Consider the following 17,698-nt stretch of genomic DNA (forward strand, 5'->3'; position numbering starts at 1 on the left):
TGTACAAATTCTACCCATATGCTAAGTTCAGCTCAGCTTTTATATTGCCTACAAATTCAAAATATATTGTTCCTGTCCGTACTAATCTTCAAATATTTTGAGTTAGTAACTATTGATGTACCTCTAAAAAAGCAAATATTTTCTAACATTTTGGCACCATTATTTTTATATCTCTTAACAAAAATATAGAACTAGTAAGTTCTAGAAACATACTTTATGCCTATTTTTTTTCTATCTCAATAATAGTACTGTGGTAACTCACAGTAAAATGAGCACAATCATACTCCTATAAGGTAACATATTAACATAAAATACTAAGCAAAATTCCTAGCACATAAGTGCTCACTAAATATTAGCTGATAGTTAATTAATTCGTGTTCTTGGTTTGATATTGCTAAAACTACTCAGAAAGTTGCTCATAATTTGAACACATTAAACATTTAATTTCATATATATAACTAATCAGGAGGGTATTTTTACAAGTATGAAAATAATATATTCCTGCTATGTAGACAAAGTAATTGTGACTGAGTTAAAGTTACACAATGCAAAGGATAAAAAAAGACTTCTTTAACACCTGTGCTTTTATTTATATAACAATGCTTAGGTTGCATAATCCTTCAGTGCTTACAATTATGTGAGTTTAATTGGGAATATGTGATATATGTTAACAATGGCTTAAGATCAAATATAGAAAAGCATTATAAATACTAAACATGGCCTTTAAAAATGCTAACCAAATTGTCTCTCTTATGATTTTATGATTATCCTGTTTTTAACTCTGAAGAATCCAACATGACTTTTAAGCCACAGTGATGGTGATGGTGGTGGTGGTGGTGGTGGCGGTGGTGGTGGTGGTGGTGGAGATGGTGATGGTGGTGGTGGCGGCGGCAGTGTGCGTCTGTATGTGTTGTCTACAATGAACCTGTCTCCTTCTTTGTCTAACAGGAGTAAAAGCAAACAATCCCATACTGATGAATCTCTTCCCACACTGGTTCGTCGCTAGTTGAACCTCTATATTACAGGTCACAGTATCTGGCTAAAGAGTACTCATGCTTTACAAGCTGATGAATTTCATCAAGAAAAAATTCTATACTTCTCTAAAGGTAGTGTCTCACCTTTCTCAAGCCACTAATAGCAATATATTAGTCTATAATGAATCATACTACTGAGTCTGACAAGATGAAGAGAATCTTGTTACTTCTAGGTAGCCCTGGTCTGTTTCCTTGATTTGGATCTGATTTGAATATTTAACTTCCTTTTGGAAAAATCATTACTAAATTACCAGAGGCATTTTTAATTGTGCTAAGGCTAACAAAATAATGATATTTATTCAGGGAAAGAACTGGATGAGTGAATGTGATATAAATAATCTGGTCAAAATAATGTTGTGGCCCAGTACCAGTATCTTTAATGCATCTGGCACCATCTGATGTGTAAGAAACAGTTCACCAGATGAGCTGGGCCTGCTTTATTGATGAGATTGTTATGTTCTTGTGGAACCCTTTTTATGGAAAATAGCATCATTGATTTAATAATAAGGACACTGTTGGAGAAGATGTAACAATATGCTATTTCCTCTCTAACAAAACAACAAACATTAGGATTTCCAAGGCAAAATTACTAGAGTTGATGCTTTCCATCTGGTGGAAGGTCAAGGAAAATGGCAACAACATAATTGGTACCAAATAGCTAAATTTTCTGAGATGCATCCAGCTGTAGGTGAGATAAGGTCTCTTTAAATATCTTGCTATAGGAAGTGGGGATAGGACTACATTTTGCAGTTATTTCAAACCTCCCCTTAAAATCCTTCCAAGGAAATTCTAAGGAACATTTAGAGCAAGATTCTGTTTATCACTGAAACTTAAAAAAAAAATGAAGTTTTTCTTATTATGTTATATGTGGCCATATTTTTAGTCCTTATTCTTTTCCCTCATTATTTGTAGAGATATTTGACAGCATTTTCCTTTAAATTTATTGTACCCGTTTCATCCTTTACAATTTGACATGTGAAATTTTTAATTATTCTATTGAATAAAGAATATGTTCAAAATAAAAATTCTATAACCACACTGACTGAGGTCATTCCTGGCTGAGGTACTTACTTGCTGTGTGACCTTGGATTAATGACTCAATATTTCTGTGCTTCAGTTTCTTTAACCATGGACAGTCGCTGTGAGGATACATTAATTAGCTCATATATAGAACTTAATTAAGTGACTAAGATATACTTAAAAGTTAGAAGTCTAGTTACTTTTGATACTATTATTAAAATCGTTTGATCACAATGCCCATTGTTGAGGTAAATATTTTTGTTGTTTATTTTCTGGAGATTTAACTCTCTCCTTCCCTTGAAAAAGAAATAGAACAGATGGAGGCAAGAGTTCTTTTGTATCTTAAAATCTTTCTTCTTGGTTATTTATTTTGAGGGTTCGAAGCCACAGGCCCTTAATTTATAAAACACAGAATCTAATAAGACAGAATTCAAGATCTGATCCCAGAACTTCAAGTAATAACATGAATTAATATCTATTATTTTGATCTCAGGTTCTTAGATATGCAATCACTCTAATGTTACAAATATGCTTTAAGCAAATTGTGAGAGACCGAATGTGAGTTTTGTGAAATAAGGTATACTAAACTAAATATAGCTTCCAGCATTCACCTTGAGTGGAATACCCAATGTTACAATGAGCGTGTAAAACATATACACAGTTAACCATGTGCTAACTAACAACTGTGGAATTACAGTTGCCATATATTCTTTTAGCATATCATTGATGTGATTTTGTAAATTTTGTTAATAAAAAGTCTTAGATGCTCTTCAGTCTCTGACCACCTTCCAGCAAGGGTATCTTGATTCACATAATTACGCTAATGAAAGCTTACATCTTAGTGAGATTTTATAAATTTAATTTTTATATTGAATAAGTGATTTCCTTAAAAATAATTTCTTTAAATTCCACACAATCATTATTATTTTTTCTAGAAAAGTAGATTAATTTAGTTACTATTTCTCATGTTTCTTTTATTTGCCTAGAATTTTTTTCCAAGCAAAACAATGATTAGTTGTTTCAAACCTTCCTCATACGAAATGTTTCTGAGTCCTTCATTGTCTTGGTTGTTCTCTGGGCGCAATCCTGTGTGTGATACTGAATTTTGAAGAAAATCTATCACAAATGGTATGTCTAGTGGAGGACATACAGTCCTCGCTCACCATAAGCTGTTTCAATACTACACATTGTGGAATCAGATTGACCTATTAGTCAACTGGAATCACTGGAACTTTTGCTCATGAACTGATATGATTCCAAAACTTCTCCATTTTGCTGTTGAAGTTGATTTTTGAAACAGTTGCACAAGTGTGTAGTTATTTATATTAACTTGCATCTCTTCAGTTCTGTCACATTTTTTCCTCCTGAAAATATTATTTTGATTCTGAATCATGCTATTTCAAACATGACATTTATTGAGTGCTTACTAATTTACAGACAGAGTGCTAAGCAGTTATCTCATTCAATATTCACAGCAATCGTATACAAAATATACTACTACTATTTTCATTTTAGATCTAGTTAACTGGCCTGAGATTTTTGTCACCTGAAAGTTTCGTAAGCCTATCTTAACTCATGTTTTAAGTCACTAATAAAAAATATTTAACAAGTGAAGAACAATCATAGAGTTGCTTAATATGTTACAAAGATGTCCTTCTTAATTTAAATTTAAGTCGATTCAGATTTAATTGCTTTCTTGGTATCTCTACCTAGGTACGTCATGAGTACTCCAAATTTACATGTATGACAATTTACTTGTCAGCTTATTCACTTCTCAGTTTACCCCCAGTTTTTCAACCCATAAAACTTCGAATGCAATCCTGCCTTTCTACAGCTTTCATGAATTCTTATTCTATCCGCTTCTCGTATCGCCTCTGCTACTTTCTAATACAAGTAAGTCATTCCCGTATAGTCTCTTCCTGTCCATCAAATCCACACTCAGGACTGCAGCCCGAATGATCTTTTAAAGAGAAAAATCCCTGAATATCACTCTGCTTCTTCATATTTCTCAATGTTTTCTCAGTGCTGTTAGAGTTAAATTTATTCTTTAAGATAGCCTTCAAATCCCTCATAATCTGCCTCTCTTCTTGCTTCTTGTGCGCTAGACACAATCGATTTATTTAAATTCTGCAAAGAATGTCCTTCTGTGTCTTTGGTCTTTTCAGCACGGCCTTTCCCTTCTTCTCCTGCCTCTCCTCCCCTTCCTCCTCTTCATTCTGTGCCAGGCATACATCGATGAACAACGTAGTCCCAGCCCTTGTGGAGTTTACGCTCTAATTTGAGAAGATCGAAGATAAGCAAACATACAAGTAAAAATATGTTTTTACCAAATTTGCTTCTTCTACTGCCTTTCCTGACTAAGGTGTACTGATATTCCATGTGAGAGCTTAAACATCACTTCCTCACGGAAGCTTGCCCTGAACCTGCAGATTATTACTCCTGTCTTATGTGGGGAACAACGTCCCTCTTATTTCACTTTGAACACATTGTTTTGTCATGACTTGTTTAAGGCATGCCATCCCTAATAGCCTGGACACTCCATAAAGGTACAGCCCATAACTAATTGTCCACTAGTATATCCTCAGACCACCGTGTGGTTCCTGGGAAAGAAAAGGTAATCCATAGCTACTTACTAAATGGCTGATTGATCACTGCAAATTGAACACAAAAACACATACTTTGCACTTCAACCAAATGATTCTATATTATTTCTGCAGATTAACTCTGCAGAAATCTAAAGAAGGTTTTTTTTTTTTTTCTTTTTAGAAAAATGTCTGGATAGGGAAGAGATGGGGAAAAGAGTGTATTATCTTATTAGATAAAAATGCATTACTAAAAAGTCTCCATAATCAGAACAGTGTAATACTTCTGCAAAGATAAATGACTGATGAATGGGATAAATGGGCCTAAACGTACCTAATGCTACTTAATAAATGTCAAATTTTAATTATCAGAGTTGTTAATATTTTACATCAAAGATAAAAGAATGGATTATTGAAAAAGATAATATTGGAAAAACACTCATTTTTTTGAGGAAAGATCTTAAATGTCTATTTACAATATCAAAATAAATCCCATATTTCAAAGAAAAATATATTCTAGGTGGATTAACAATTTAACTGTGAAAAAATTAAACCATACAAATACCAGGAGAAAATGTTGGTAGATAATTGAATAATCTTGGAGATAGAAAGGCCCTTTTTCGGAAAGGTCATAATGTTCAACTTCAGGAAACCTCTGACCTAGAACATTATACGATTGGTGCCCCTGAATACTCTGTGAATGGCCTTTTCTAGAAGCAGCTCTGGAGTCTTTATCCTAAGGTGTCATAGAACCAGAAACAAATCGTGACTATCTTTTCCCACAATTATTTTGGATCATTGAAATAGCAAAACTTTAAGTAAACTATTTTGAAATGGCATTCATGAATTAGGAATATTATTTGATTTGTATATTACATCTTTAAAATGTGTAAATAGTTCTTAAATATCAATAAAAATATATATATATATACCACATTGTAAAAAGAGTCAAATATTTTACTAAAAATTTCACTGGAAAATAAACACAGAGCCAATCAAGATATAGTATTAAGCTGTGTTATAAATAAAAGAAGTACCAATTAAAATGAGATGTTTGTTTAAGAATTCTAATATATGAGTAATGAAATGCATGTGGAGTAACAGACAATCTTATTGTCTACTTCTTGTAAATTCAAAGAATTGTTTCTTTGGTAAAATGTCATTAAATATGTCAAAATGCCTTAAAATGTATAAGCTAAAAAATATCTTAAATAAATGATGGCGTATCTCTACAACAATGTATGTATAGATTGTTAATTTTTGTATTTTATATGAGAGTGAAAAATGGAAAACATACTAAATGTTCAATAATAAGGCTTGGTTAAACAATTAAGATAAATTCAAAATTTGTCCTTAAAATGATGAAAAATCTATAATGACATGGAAAAATATTAACAATATAGTTTAAGTATGAAAAAAATCATAAAACAATATTTAGTATAATTGCATTTTTATAAAAAAAGGGAATACGTGTGAATGTCTGTGTTTATATTGGAAAAAACTCTGCAAGGAATCACAACAAACTCTTAACACTGGTTACACCTAGGTGGTTGAATTTATGATGATATTAGCTTTGGAGAGCTTTTATTAAATGTTGAAAGCTAGGGTCCCTGACTTCAAAATCCTGGCTTCACAAATTATAAGATGAATGAATCTCTGTGGCACATTTTCTCCATTAAAAACGATAATAGTAATAGTGCCTGCCTTAGTTGTTCTAATGATTATAATAGTTAATCTATGTAAAGCACTTAAAAGAATTTTGTATAGGATAAGCACTCAAAAAGAGTTAACCTTTTTCCTTTTGTCATTCTAATTATTTTTACGATGATTATCAATTACTTTTGTAATTAAAAATAAAACATCTCACTAGAAAATCTCGGATGTAATCTGTTGATAACACAGTGAGACCAACTGGATGACAAAGTTTAAATTATTAAATTGGCTAGGCAAGGCAAGGCACATTTATATTTCCTTTTTCTTTTTTTATTGGGATTATTTATAACTTTATCTAATGTTATTTTTCATCTCTTTGAGAGTCATTTCCTTAGTTTCTTTCATATCCAAGTCTTTATGCATCCTATTTCTAATTTAACTATTCTGAATATCCCTCTGATGCCATCGGCCTTTACTCTGATCTCTGGAATATCCGGGACTATGTTATCCAGATTCCTGTTAGCCTGCTCTACTTGGTTTGGTATCCCCTCCCATGCAGTCAACTCCATTTCTGGAGGTTTAACCTTTGAGGAGAACCCTCTATTTCCCTGACTTCATGTTACCATCTTGAGGAAATTCATCCCAAAAAACATCTCCACCTTCTCTCTGCTACTCACTCTTCCTCAAGGGTGGAACAACTTGTCAGGTGAAATCCGAAGGACCTGAGCATACTGACACAGCCTGTTTGTCCTCTCTTTTTATATCTGCCTGCCTGCAGAGGGAGTGCAGTCTAGTGTGCTCTTTGCTCTGAGATAAGCTGAAGTGATCGACCGAGATGCTTCATGGGGTCCTGCGGTGTCCTACTGAGGGAGTGAACGGGGGCAGGCGGAGGGGATGGTGGTAAGGCTGTCTATTTCAGGAGCCGTATTAGCGAGCACTTTGTTCACAGATCAAAAGCTGTGACCTCCACTCAACTATTTATAGTAATAAAGCTGAGGTTTTAATCAAAATATTTCTGTGTCCAGTTCAGAACTTGAAAGAGAAAGATTGGTTATTACCTATTGGGCCCTTATACAATCCTAAAAAACATCTATCCTTTTTCTCTCTTATTTTAGGAAAACAAACTGAATTGGATGTCCTAATTAAGCCTCTTCTATGCTTCTAAATTTACTTGGGACCTCAATTGACATCCTAGAGCTGGATTCCCTACAATCCTTGGATTCAAGAAATCATTTGTAGTCCTTTTATTTTTGCTCTAAATTTCTTTCTTCCCACCCCAATTTTGGTTATCATTCTACAAATTTTCCATGTCAAATTTTGGTTTAGCATATGGTATCTGATTCGAAGCTGCCTGCCTTTGAATCTCTCTTCTGTTGCTTTCTGGATGTGTGCACTTGGGCAGGTTTCATCATCAGTACGAAGAAGACAGAATTAAGACCTAACTGCTGTTATTTTGCTGATTTACTGAGATAATATGTAGAGCATTTCTGACACGTAATAAGAATTTATTTTTAATTAAAACAGCATCTCATTCCTTTCATCTTGACCCACGTTCATTCTCAGAAACTCTTATAGCTTGTATCACCTGAAGATGTAGTGTAACAATATAGCTGTTAGACTGTGTGTATCTATTTTGTAAATCTTCTTACATTTACTTTATGTCAAGTATTTTTTCAAAGCATGACTGTTAACAGAAGGTGTATTCAATAACTATCCTAACAGTTGAAGTCCATCATTATAACTATAAATTGTCTTTGGTATTAGGAAAGTGTCACGCATAAAAAAAAATATTTATAACTTATTCAACATATCATTTAACCATCCATGTAGTCATTGAACATCATTTAACATTAATGGTTTGACAGAGGCTCTAGGAGATAGACAGGGTGGTATCTTATGCACAAGTAGGTAGATAGGACAGGAATGTAAATATAATACAATGTAAAAAATAGTGTCTGTAGAGGAACATAGCTAAAGTACTATTGGTTTTTGAGAGGAAAGAGAAACCAACTTTAGCTGGAATGATCCAAGCCTCAACATGGAAGATATTGCAATTGTTCCAGACATTGAAAGAGTTTGATATAACTTAACACATCTGAAAATGAAGTGTGTAAGAATTTATCTTGTTATGTGAATTCAACGTCACATTTAATAGTATTTTTGGGTTATTATCTAACTAAATAGGGACTTCAAGAAAATTAACTTGAAATTCAGCGATTTTTTTTTTTCCATAATATGAGTTGTCTTCTGGAAACATCCAGAGTTCATTTTAGATTAAAATAATGACTACAAGAAAACCAAGAGCATCACTTTGTGAGAAGGCTGGAATAAACATTAAGTGATATAAAAGTATTTTTTGATGAATAAAAATATATTTCCTCCGCTTGGCATCTACGATGAAATGTATGTTAGCTTCGGGTAACATTTATCCTACTTATCAACTCCTATCATTTTAAATTATGTGTTATTTCAATTATTTAATTATCTAACTCCTGTTTTCTAAATATTTTTCATTTTTGTTGTCACATCTGGGAAACTATTTCTTTTTTTTGTCAGTGAAAATGAACAATGATAGTTTGCAAGTTATACTACAAAAGAAAGAACAGAATTTCTGAAACACTCAATTGCCAGAAAGAAAATCCTTTAACATACTTGTATTTTCTTTGCCATCTATCAACAATAGTACAATGAATGAAGACACAAAACTTTATTAGCTACTTAGGGAAATTACTTGTTTACAGAAAGCCTGTAATTGGATCCTAAATGTATTAGTGCCTGAAAGTCTTTTGAAGCAATTTTCATGATGCAGGAAGATAGTCAAGTAATTTGAAACTCCAATTTTGTTTGAGGATTTCAAATGTGCCAAATGTCATATAGGACCACAGACATTGTTGAATTATGGCCAATTTGTTGCCTTATCTTGGGATTTCAAATGTCATTTTTCTTTTAAGGAGGAATAATAGGGGGGAGTTCCGTTTGACCTGAGCCAAGGCATCATCTTAACCAAGCACATGCTGTCATCTTGCATGCAAAGCTTTCCTTAGATGGGAAACTGAAATGGACACATTGTATGGAAGGTATTGAAAAGAGATCTAAAACGCAGTTGTTTATCAGGGTTTCTAATTGTGAGGCTCTTTGAAGTCTTGAGGACAGCAGTTTGTTTCTAGTCAGTTCGGGGATGAGAAGTGTGGGAAATATCTCACTGGCATTTCCTTTCTCTCAGAGGAACCATTATGTAAAAGATTAGAAACAGACTTCTCTGTGAGAGTCAAAGTTGAAACTGAAATAAAACAGATGTTTCTTATTGATAAGATGAAAATTTGAGTCTTTTAGGAATAATGTAGTTTGTTCTACAAATTCTGGATATACTAAATAAATCTATATGTAGGCTTTGGATAAAGGTGTTATTTTTTATTTTAAAAAAATGACTTTTTAAAAATACAGAAGACAGTGTCTGTTGTTACACGCGCAGCCATGCTCTCATGCTCCATCTTCAATGGAAGACTTTTTTCCAAAACTCTAGAATCTGAAAACGCCACATGCTTTCCCAGATGCCCTTGCTGCTAGGGCTTGTCATGTAATCCAGTCCTAGCCAATGGGATCTGAGATGTCTGAGAAATGTTCCTCCTCACTAAAAGTGAGTGAAAGACATTCTGTCTCTGCATTGCTTGATGTCTATACCTGATGCCTGGAACTGTTTGAGCCCAATTTGTGACCATGAGGAGAGAGAGAGCACGAAAGCTGTGGATGGCATAGAGGAGAGATGATCACCACCATCATTAGCTACTTCATTAAGTCATACATCAATGTTGGAATTGCTAGACCATTATTCTTCTTACATTATGAGATAATAACCCCCTAATTTTAATTTATTTTTAGAAAGGAATTCTGATACTTGTAGCCACACATATCCTAACCAAAATACAGAGTGATACTATTTTCACTGCAAGAACAGTCTATTTTGGTAACCTGAAGGCTAGATGCGTTAAGTATACTGTAGGGTGACCCTAATGAAGCTTGTTCTTAGGTAATCTCCTCCCCTTAAGTGTGGGCAAAATGTGTACGTGCTTCTAACCAATGGAGTATGGGAAGGCAATGTGATAATCATTCTCTAGATTAAGTTACATAATGTAAGACTCTGTTTTAGCAGAAAAGAGTGAGATTCTTCTACTGGCCTTGAAGGAGTAAGCTGCATGTTGTGAGAGGGCCACATAGCAAAGAACTGAAGGTAGCTTCTAGGGGCTGAGGGCATCCCTGGCTGACAGTGAAAAAAAAAATCAAAGCCCTCAGTCCTTCAACCATAAGAAATAGAGTTCCCCCAAGAACTACAGGAGCTTGAAAGAGGACACTGAGCTCCAGAAAGAACACAGCCCAGCTGACCCCTTGATTGCAGTCTGGTAAGTCTTGTAAGACTCTGAGTCCAGCCTGCTCGGATTCCTCACTTACAGATATTGTGAGATGACAAACGTATGTTATTTTATGCCTCTAAACCTTTCGTAATTTGTTATGCAGCAATTAGTAACTAATGTGGCAATTGATAGCTAATATATCAAGTCACCAGTACTTGCTCTGATAGGTAATTTTAATTTCACAATCACCTCAAATTCACCAAATCTAGAATTGAGGCTTCTACGTCTTGCAACCCAAACATTTGTTACCTTCACAATTTGTAATTTCTATTAATTATTTCACCCTTTTATAGACAGTTATGACATCTTCAGACAAAAGTTACACCACAGATTAAGATTCCTAAAGCAATCTTCTATTATGCTTCTTCCTTGAAAGGTGACATCTTGTTTTAGCCTGTAAATTGGCAAGAAGTTTGTGTATATAAAATATTCACACCTGGCAATAGTGTGGAAACATAGGCACTCTCAGACAATGCTAGTGGGCATGATAAATTGTATAAACTCTTTAAAGGGGAATTGGCAATATATTTTAAATCCTTAAAAATATTATTATTCATTACCCCAATATATTGCATAGTTCAAATCAAGTTCCCAATCCACTACCTAATACATGTCATCTAATAGCACATGTCCGAAGCAAAACTCTTGTTCCTCCTGAACTTAGCACCCTCCTTCAATGTTCGCCATTTCAGTAAATGTTACTTCTATTCACCCTGGTGTTCCAGCCTGAGCACTTCCCTTCCTTTTCTCTATGTTATTAAAAATCAAGTGTTGCCAATTCTATATCTGCCACTTTTGCTCTCCAGTCAGAGTGATCTTTTAAGAATATTATGTTATTAACAGATATTAATTACCACGTTATTATTTAGAGAAAAATCCTCCAGTCACTCCCATTACATTGGTTACGAGGACCAGCTAGCTCACCCAAGCCCTCTTTCATGGCCATACTATGGTTCTTTCTTTGACAATTCTGAGAAAATAATAAGACATAGAATCTTAGATCCAGGAAGACCTTAGATATCAGCCAATCTAATCCCCTTATTTCATAAACAAGAAAACAGTGGCCTGGAGATTTCAAAATGATGCTCCCTCAAGTTACGTAGTGCTAAGGATAGACGTAGAATCCATGTTTTAGAACATTGTTCAGATTCAAGTTCATCTTATCTTCTGCCTTAAACTACATAAATTGATTTTAATTTATTGTAGTTTCAATTTTACCATAAAATGTATCATTTACTGAATGGAAAAATCAAGATTTGGAACACTGGAGCTTTCTATATCATTCTTCTCTCCTGAACTAAATCCCATGTACTTTATACCACACAAATGCAAGTTTGAATTCTGACTCCAACATCTGATGACCATGACCTAGAATAGATTACTTCTCCAACCTTCACCTTTCTCATTTACTATACATATGTAATAATTATACCTAGTTCAAGGGTGTTGTGAGCATAAAGTAAAATTTGACATTTTATAGGGCTTTGTACCATATTCGGCACAGAATAAACTCTCCAAACAAGTCAGCTGGCATGTTGTTGTTCTTATTGTTGTTGTTCTTGCAACGGCAAATGGGCCAGCATAAGCTAGTTTTCCCTGATAGGGTAATTTGAAAGTTAATGCTACAACAAAACTGTGATTTGGTTTTATTTAGTAGACTATCAATTTTTGATACAAAATAGATCTATTTACAATTTCATTGTAATTGTAATGACAATCCTTGTGAAAGTATACCCAGTCGTAGAACTAATTATTAAAGCAATAGTTGGAGACACAATATTCTTGAGATACACAATAGGAAATTCCACTGGAGTTTCTGGAAATGTGATCCAATTGGTCCCTAAGAACAGGCTTTCCTATAATGTCTGGCCTAGTCTTTATGAAAACAGTAACCATTATAACTAGAAAAACAAGATTGGTACAAAATTTTCATTTTATTCAAGTTAATCTTTGGACTATCTGATATTTTTTCTTTCTGATTCAAGGATCCAATTCTGCTGTTGATGGCATTAATTGTTCGGTTAACATAATACATTTTTTAAGACAACTAAACATACCACATAGGATATTTTTCATCTTGACCATCTATATTTGATATCATTATTTTCTACTAAAATTTTGCCTCTCCTGCTCTGAGCAGCATGGAGCTACTTATCATCCACAGTAATTTCTAGGTAATAAGAATGTTTCTTTGACATGGGAATGCTTTGATTAATAAAGTGAGTGCAGCAACTGTTGTGCCACGTAGAAAATGATCTAAGAATAATTTAATTCTCAGTCAGTGATCAGTTGCTTTTCCCAAGACTGTAAATAGTTGGAAGAATTTTAATTGCAACTATATTAGGTTGAATTATATTCATACACTTAATTCCTGTTACATATCCAGAATATATGAAGTTCCACCTCTGTCAAAAGCTGTAGTAATCATAGTTTCTTTCTCATTCTTCACATTTTCCCTTATAAGAATCTAATCTAGAGAATTGCTTTGACATTTGTTTAGTATTTGATAAAGAAATTACTTGATGAAGATAGTTAAACCATTTTCTCTCTCTTTTGTTCTAAATTTTCTTTCTATATTTGATAAAAATTTATTTAGGTTTTGTATTTGTTGAGTTACAGAAATATTATACCTAGTTTTTACAATTTTCATTTTTATATCAAATGAATATGCGTTTAATAAATAATAATACTGCAGTTTCATAATTCAATTACTTTATACAGTAGTGTGAAAGAGAAAACAGAGAAATATGCTGCATAGGGCCAATCCAAGTGGAGTCTACATCCCTATTCAAATTGTATTAAGTTGTCCACATCTTCATTAAAAGGTATTTTATTGAGGTGAAAGCAAGGCAAATAAGTATCATGATAATAAGGATTCATACATTCCTGTGTTTGAAAAGCACTTTACCACATCTTTAATTCTTACAACTATGTATGGTAGTATCATCTCCTTTTACAGGTGAAAAAAATTGAAGCTAAGGGTTTTAATTAAATTTGATTGGAATTACATAATTAGTGCCTGGACATAATGTGACCCATCCCTACCTGACTCCAGAGCAAGTGCTCTTTTCATAGTAACATGATTCTTCTTTCAAATGAAAGCATTGACTAGAGAAGCAGAGACACTAGGGGGCTTGGAAATTTCTAGTTCTGAAAATGTCTGGAGGAGAGAGGAATCACCCGCTCTTGATTTCGCTTTTTTGATGGCAAAAGGACTTCTGAGACAATTTTAGGGAAGTAAGTTACTAGGTTTTGCTTGTTTACATTTCTTTAAACACCATCAGATAAAACACATATATTCATGTGTGAACACATACACATTATTCTTCTGACTTAGAATAATCGCCTTTCATATCTTTTAAAGCTTTATTTATTTTTGAAAACTCTTCAGAATTCCACGTGTAAAGTTTATGATGTAGTATGGAAAGCTCTATGTAAGGATGAAAATAAAATATTTTTATTATCTAGTCACTGTTATTATGTTTTTCTAGCCACAAACTCTACCTGAGCTTTTGCACATGTTGTTGTTTCTTCTAACGAAATTTCCTTCTCTCCAATCACAGACCTTCAGCTGACAAACAAAAAAGTACCCTCACTTTCCCATGTATCAGAGTGACTTGGAAGTACATTTTTGCTTATCTGCCATCCCTACTGTATTTGTAATTTCTTAATAGCAGGGATTGTTTCACTAATGCCTAACATCAACCCTAAGCTTAGTGTTTAAAGCATATTAACTAGATGGAAGACTATTGAATAAATAATATTAACTAATTAAGCTTTTGACCAAAAACTAACATATATGTATTTATTGCCACTGATTTTCAAGTGGTCATGAATATATTGTTTGGAGGCAACACAACCAAACCCAGCGAGAAAAATTATAATTCCGTGAGCAGGAATAGTGTTGGTTTGTAAATGTGGGTATTGCCAGGTGAAATCTGAAACTGGCCCTCATACTTCGAGGTCAAGGAGAGATGGAAGAAAGAGGCAGAGCACTCCAGGTTTGTCGGTGGCAATTTTAACAAGCAAGGGAACTTACACATGAGGCTCATCTTGGGTGGCCACAAGATGAGTGGATCTCTACACTGCCCACCCGAATTTTAAAAGTTTATATAGAGGCCTGAACAGGGTTCAGTCACATATACTATCCAGAAGTTCTCAACAACTCATTGCTCTCTCAAGGCTGCATCCTTGAGGCAGCCTCTAATTCATGGAAGGCAAGCAGAACACACATTCCAAGGACAGAGGAGAGAGTGAGGAGTCTCTGATTGTCAGGATTCAGCTCATGGGTCAACCAGCGGCCACATCCTCTCAATGACCTCCTCCAACAAATAACAACAACAAAATTATCTGGCGATTATCAGACCCATAGAAGTGTCAACAAGGTCAAGATTGAGCCTACCATATGAGATTGAGAAACTCACACAAAAATAAATAAGTACAATAAAATTGACTACTGGATGCATAATATCAAAAATAACCACTTGGAATTATTTTGTTTAAAAATAGGCCAATTTATCATATAATAAAAATCTGTTAGTGTCTATAAATATCCTTATTTATTCAGAGAGACAATATCTATAAAAGATGCATTTTAATTCATATTTTGGGTCGGCATTTTACTAGTTCCCTCAGCTTGAGCTACTGCATAAACTATTCTTAGCATTTTTACTCTAATTTGACCTGACTCCTGTCCCCATCACCACCATCCACAGAATTATAAAGATATAAGTACTAAAGAGATTAATCTAAATAGGAAACTTATTTAGAAAATATTTCTGATCTCAGAGAGTATCTCAGTAATGCAATTTGTGTTAATGATTCCATGGTTGGAAAAAATAGAAAATATAAGCTCTTGCTTTCCCCTGTTCTCTTTGTGCTTTTAAATAAACTTGCTTGTATTGATCTTTTTCTTAACATTTCTATGTTCCTATGACTCAACTGACTTCATTCTCTTTTTCCAAAAGTTTTACTAATGCAACATGAGACTGTCTACAGCTAATGGATAAATGATAGCGATTAGGATGCAGGGAAGGAAACAGTAGACACTGCTACGAGGGAAAGCAAGAGTAGAAGTCAGATCCTCATTTCTATGGAAATGAAGTGTTGGAAGAAGTTTTCTTCCCTGCTGTTTCAGGATGGATGTTGGATCCATGGCAGTAATGCAGCAAAGGTCTGTAAAGAGACTCCGGGATTTTGGCTGCTGCCTTCTTTATGCTTAGCCGCACAGCTGGTGCAGGTGCATTTTCAGCCATAATAACTAATAACATTCCCGGTGGAAACATTCAACTGCGGTAAAACAGACAGAAATCTATTATAAATGTGAGTGCAATGTCAATGTTTACAGAAGGAGGTCAAATAATAGAATTCTATTTGGTAAATGTCAGTACTGTATGAGTAGAAAGCATTCACAATATTTGCATTCTTATTAGAATGATATGTGCAACTTCCATAAATATTTCATGGATTTTTTTTTTAACTTCCATTTTTCTCCCTCACCAGAAATTACTTTTCTTGCCATTTCTCTGAGTCTCAAAGTTCACTCTGTTGCTTATGCACTTTCCAGTATTTGAGGTCATATGGTGAGCCACTGGACTGATAAAACGTTCAGATCAACTGTAACTTATTGTGACACACTGGATGCTTACGTTCAGATGTGAACCCCAGAACTGAAAGCTTCTTCTAATGTGAATCCTCTCAAAGGCATACGCAAATCTTTACTCGGTCATCTTAAATCAATCATTTATGTCTTGCATTGACTCATTCATTCTCCATAGACTTCAGCGTAGTGAAATGAATCAGATAAGCCACACGTGATCTCAACTATTTTTTTTTAACATAAGCAAAAGACCACAAACCATTTGATCTATAGTGAGGGATGCATAAATACTTGGAAATATATTTAAAAAAATGTGTACGACTGATGTTTGTTTTGGTTACCAGTGTTGAAACTGTATGATTATTTAAAACCAGAATTTGAAGGACAGCGTGAAATATTATGCTATTAGTATTTTTGTAATAAATTTAGTCATTGCTTTCTGTGAAGAGAAGTAAAGATTGTCCTTTTATAGATTATAGAAATGGAGATAACCCTTCAATAGAGTCTTCATGCTGTTACTAGTCCTTATATAAGCACCTGACAGCATTTAGTTAGAGAGGGCAGTGGAGGATCATAGTGTCTTTTGTTCCCTACAGGTGGGTTTATAAAGGAAAAAAAAGTGGGATTCTAGAAATAGGTTGTCTGAAAGGTTAGAAAGTTAAATTTAAGAAAACATATGCTGATTCCAGATGTGCTACACTATTTTAATCTGATTCCATGTGAAGAATATATTGCAGCTTTCTCTAAAGAACTCTTGTACAAATATGTGGCAAGTGCAGTTTCCCATTCTTTGGCATTAAGGAGACTTCACTGTCAGTCAGCATGATTTTATGGAGATTCTCTTATGAATCTTCTTGAAAATTATTAATCTTACTACCTCTATTTCAAGATATATCTCCCAATTAAAGAAATGTGCTCTCAGAGAAGTGACGTACTAGCCTGGGGAATTCTAAAAGCACCTGATTATGTTTGGTAATTGGAGAAAAGCAAAAATGATAAAAATTGTGCAGTGAGAAGATAAATGGAGATAAAGAAGGCTGTGGGAAGACTTGTGGAAGGTAACAGTCTACAAAGTATATATTCAACACAAAATAAACGGTGAGTCCAGGTCAACCTGATAGGATTTGAGTCAACAGGACTAAAGATCAGTTCCCTGGGGTGTACAGAAGGACCACAAAGCAAAAGATCTCTCCATGGATACATAGGTAGAATGTCAGTCACATACTTGATCTGCTTTCAAGGTATCAGAAAGGAACTCATAATGCCAGATATATTCCTATGGGTGTGAGGCATTACCTAAACTTTCACCATTTGATATGTGCTCTATTTTCTCCATTTTGTGGTGGAACTTCTTGTAAAGTGTAATACTGTGTAAAGTGTAGTAAGTGTTTCAAATCTTTT

General features: G+C 34.1%; 1 pseudogene; it reads left to right on the forward strand.

Moving 5' to 3' along the window:
• The first annotated feature begins 815 nt into the window (after window positions 1-815).
• LOC100066802 (mitotic spindle assembly checkpoint protein MAD1-like) overlaps window positions 816-17,698 on the forward strand; it is a 196,448-nt pseudogene continuing 179,565 nt past the window's right edge.

Source organism: Equus caballus, chromosome 3 (genome assembly GCF_041296265.1).
Source record: "Equus caballus isolate H_3958 breed thoroughbred chromosome 3, TB-T2T, whole genome shotgun sequence".
Taxonomy (NCBI): Eukaryota; Metazoa; Chordata; class Mammalia; order Perissodactyla; family Equidae; genus Equus; species Equus caballus.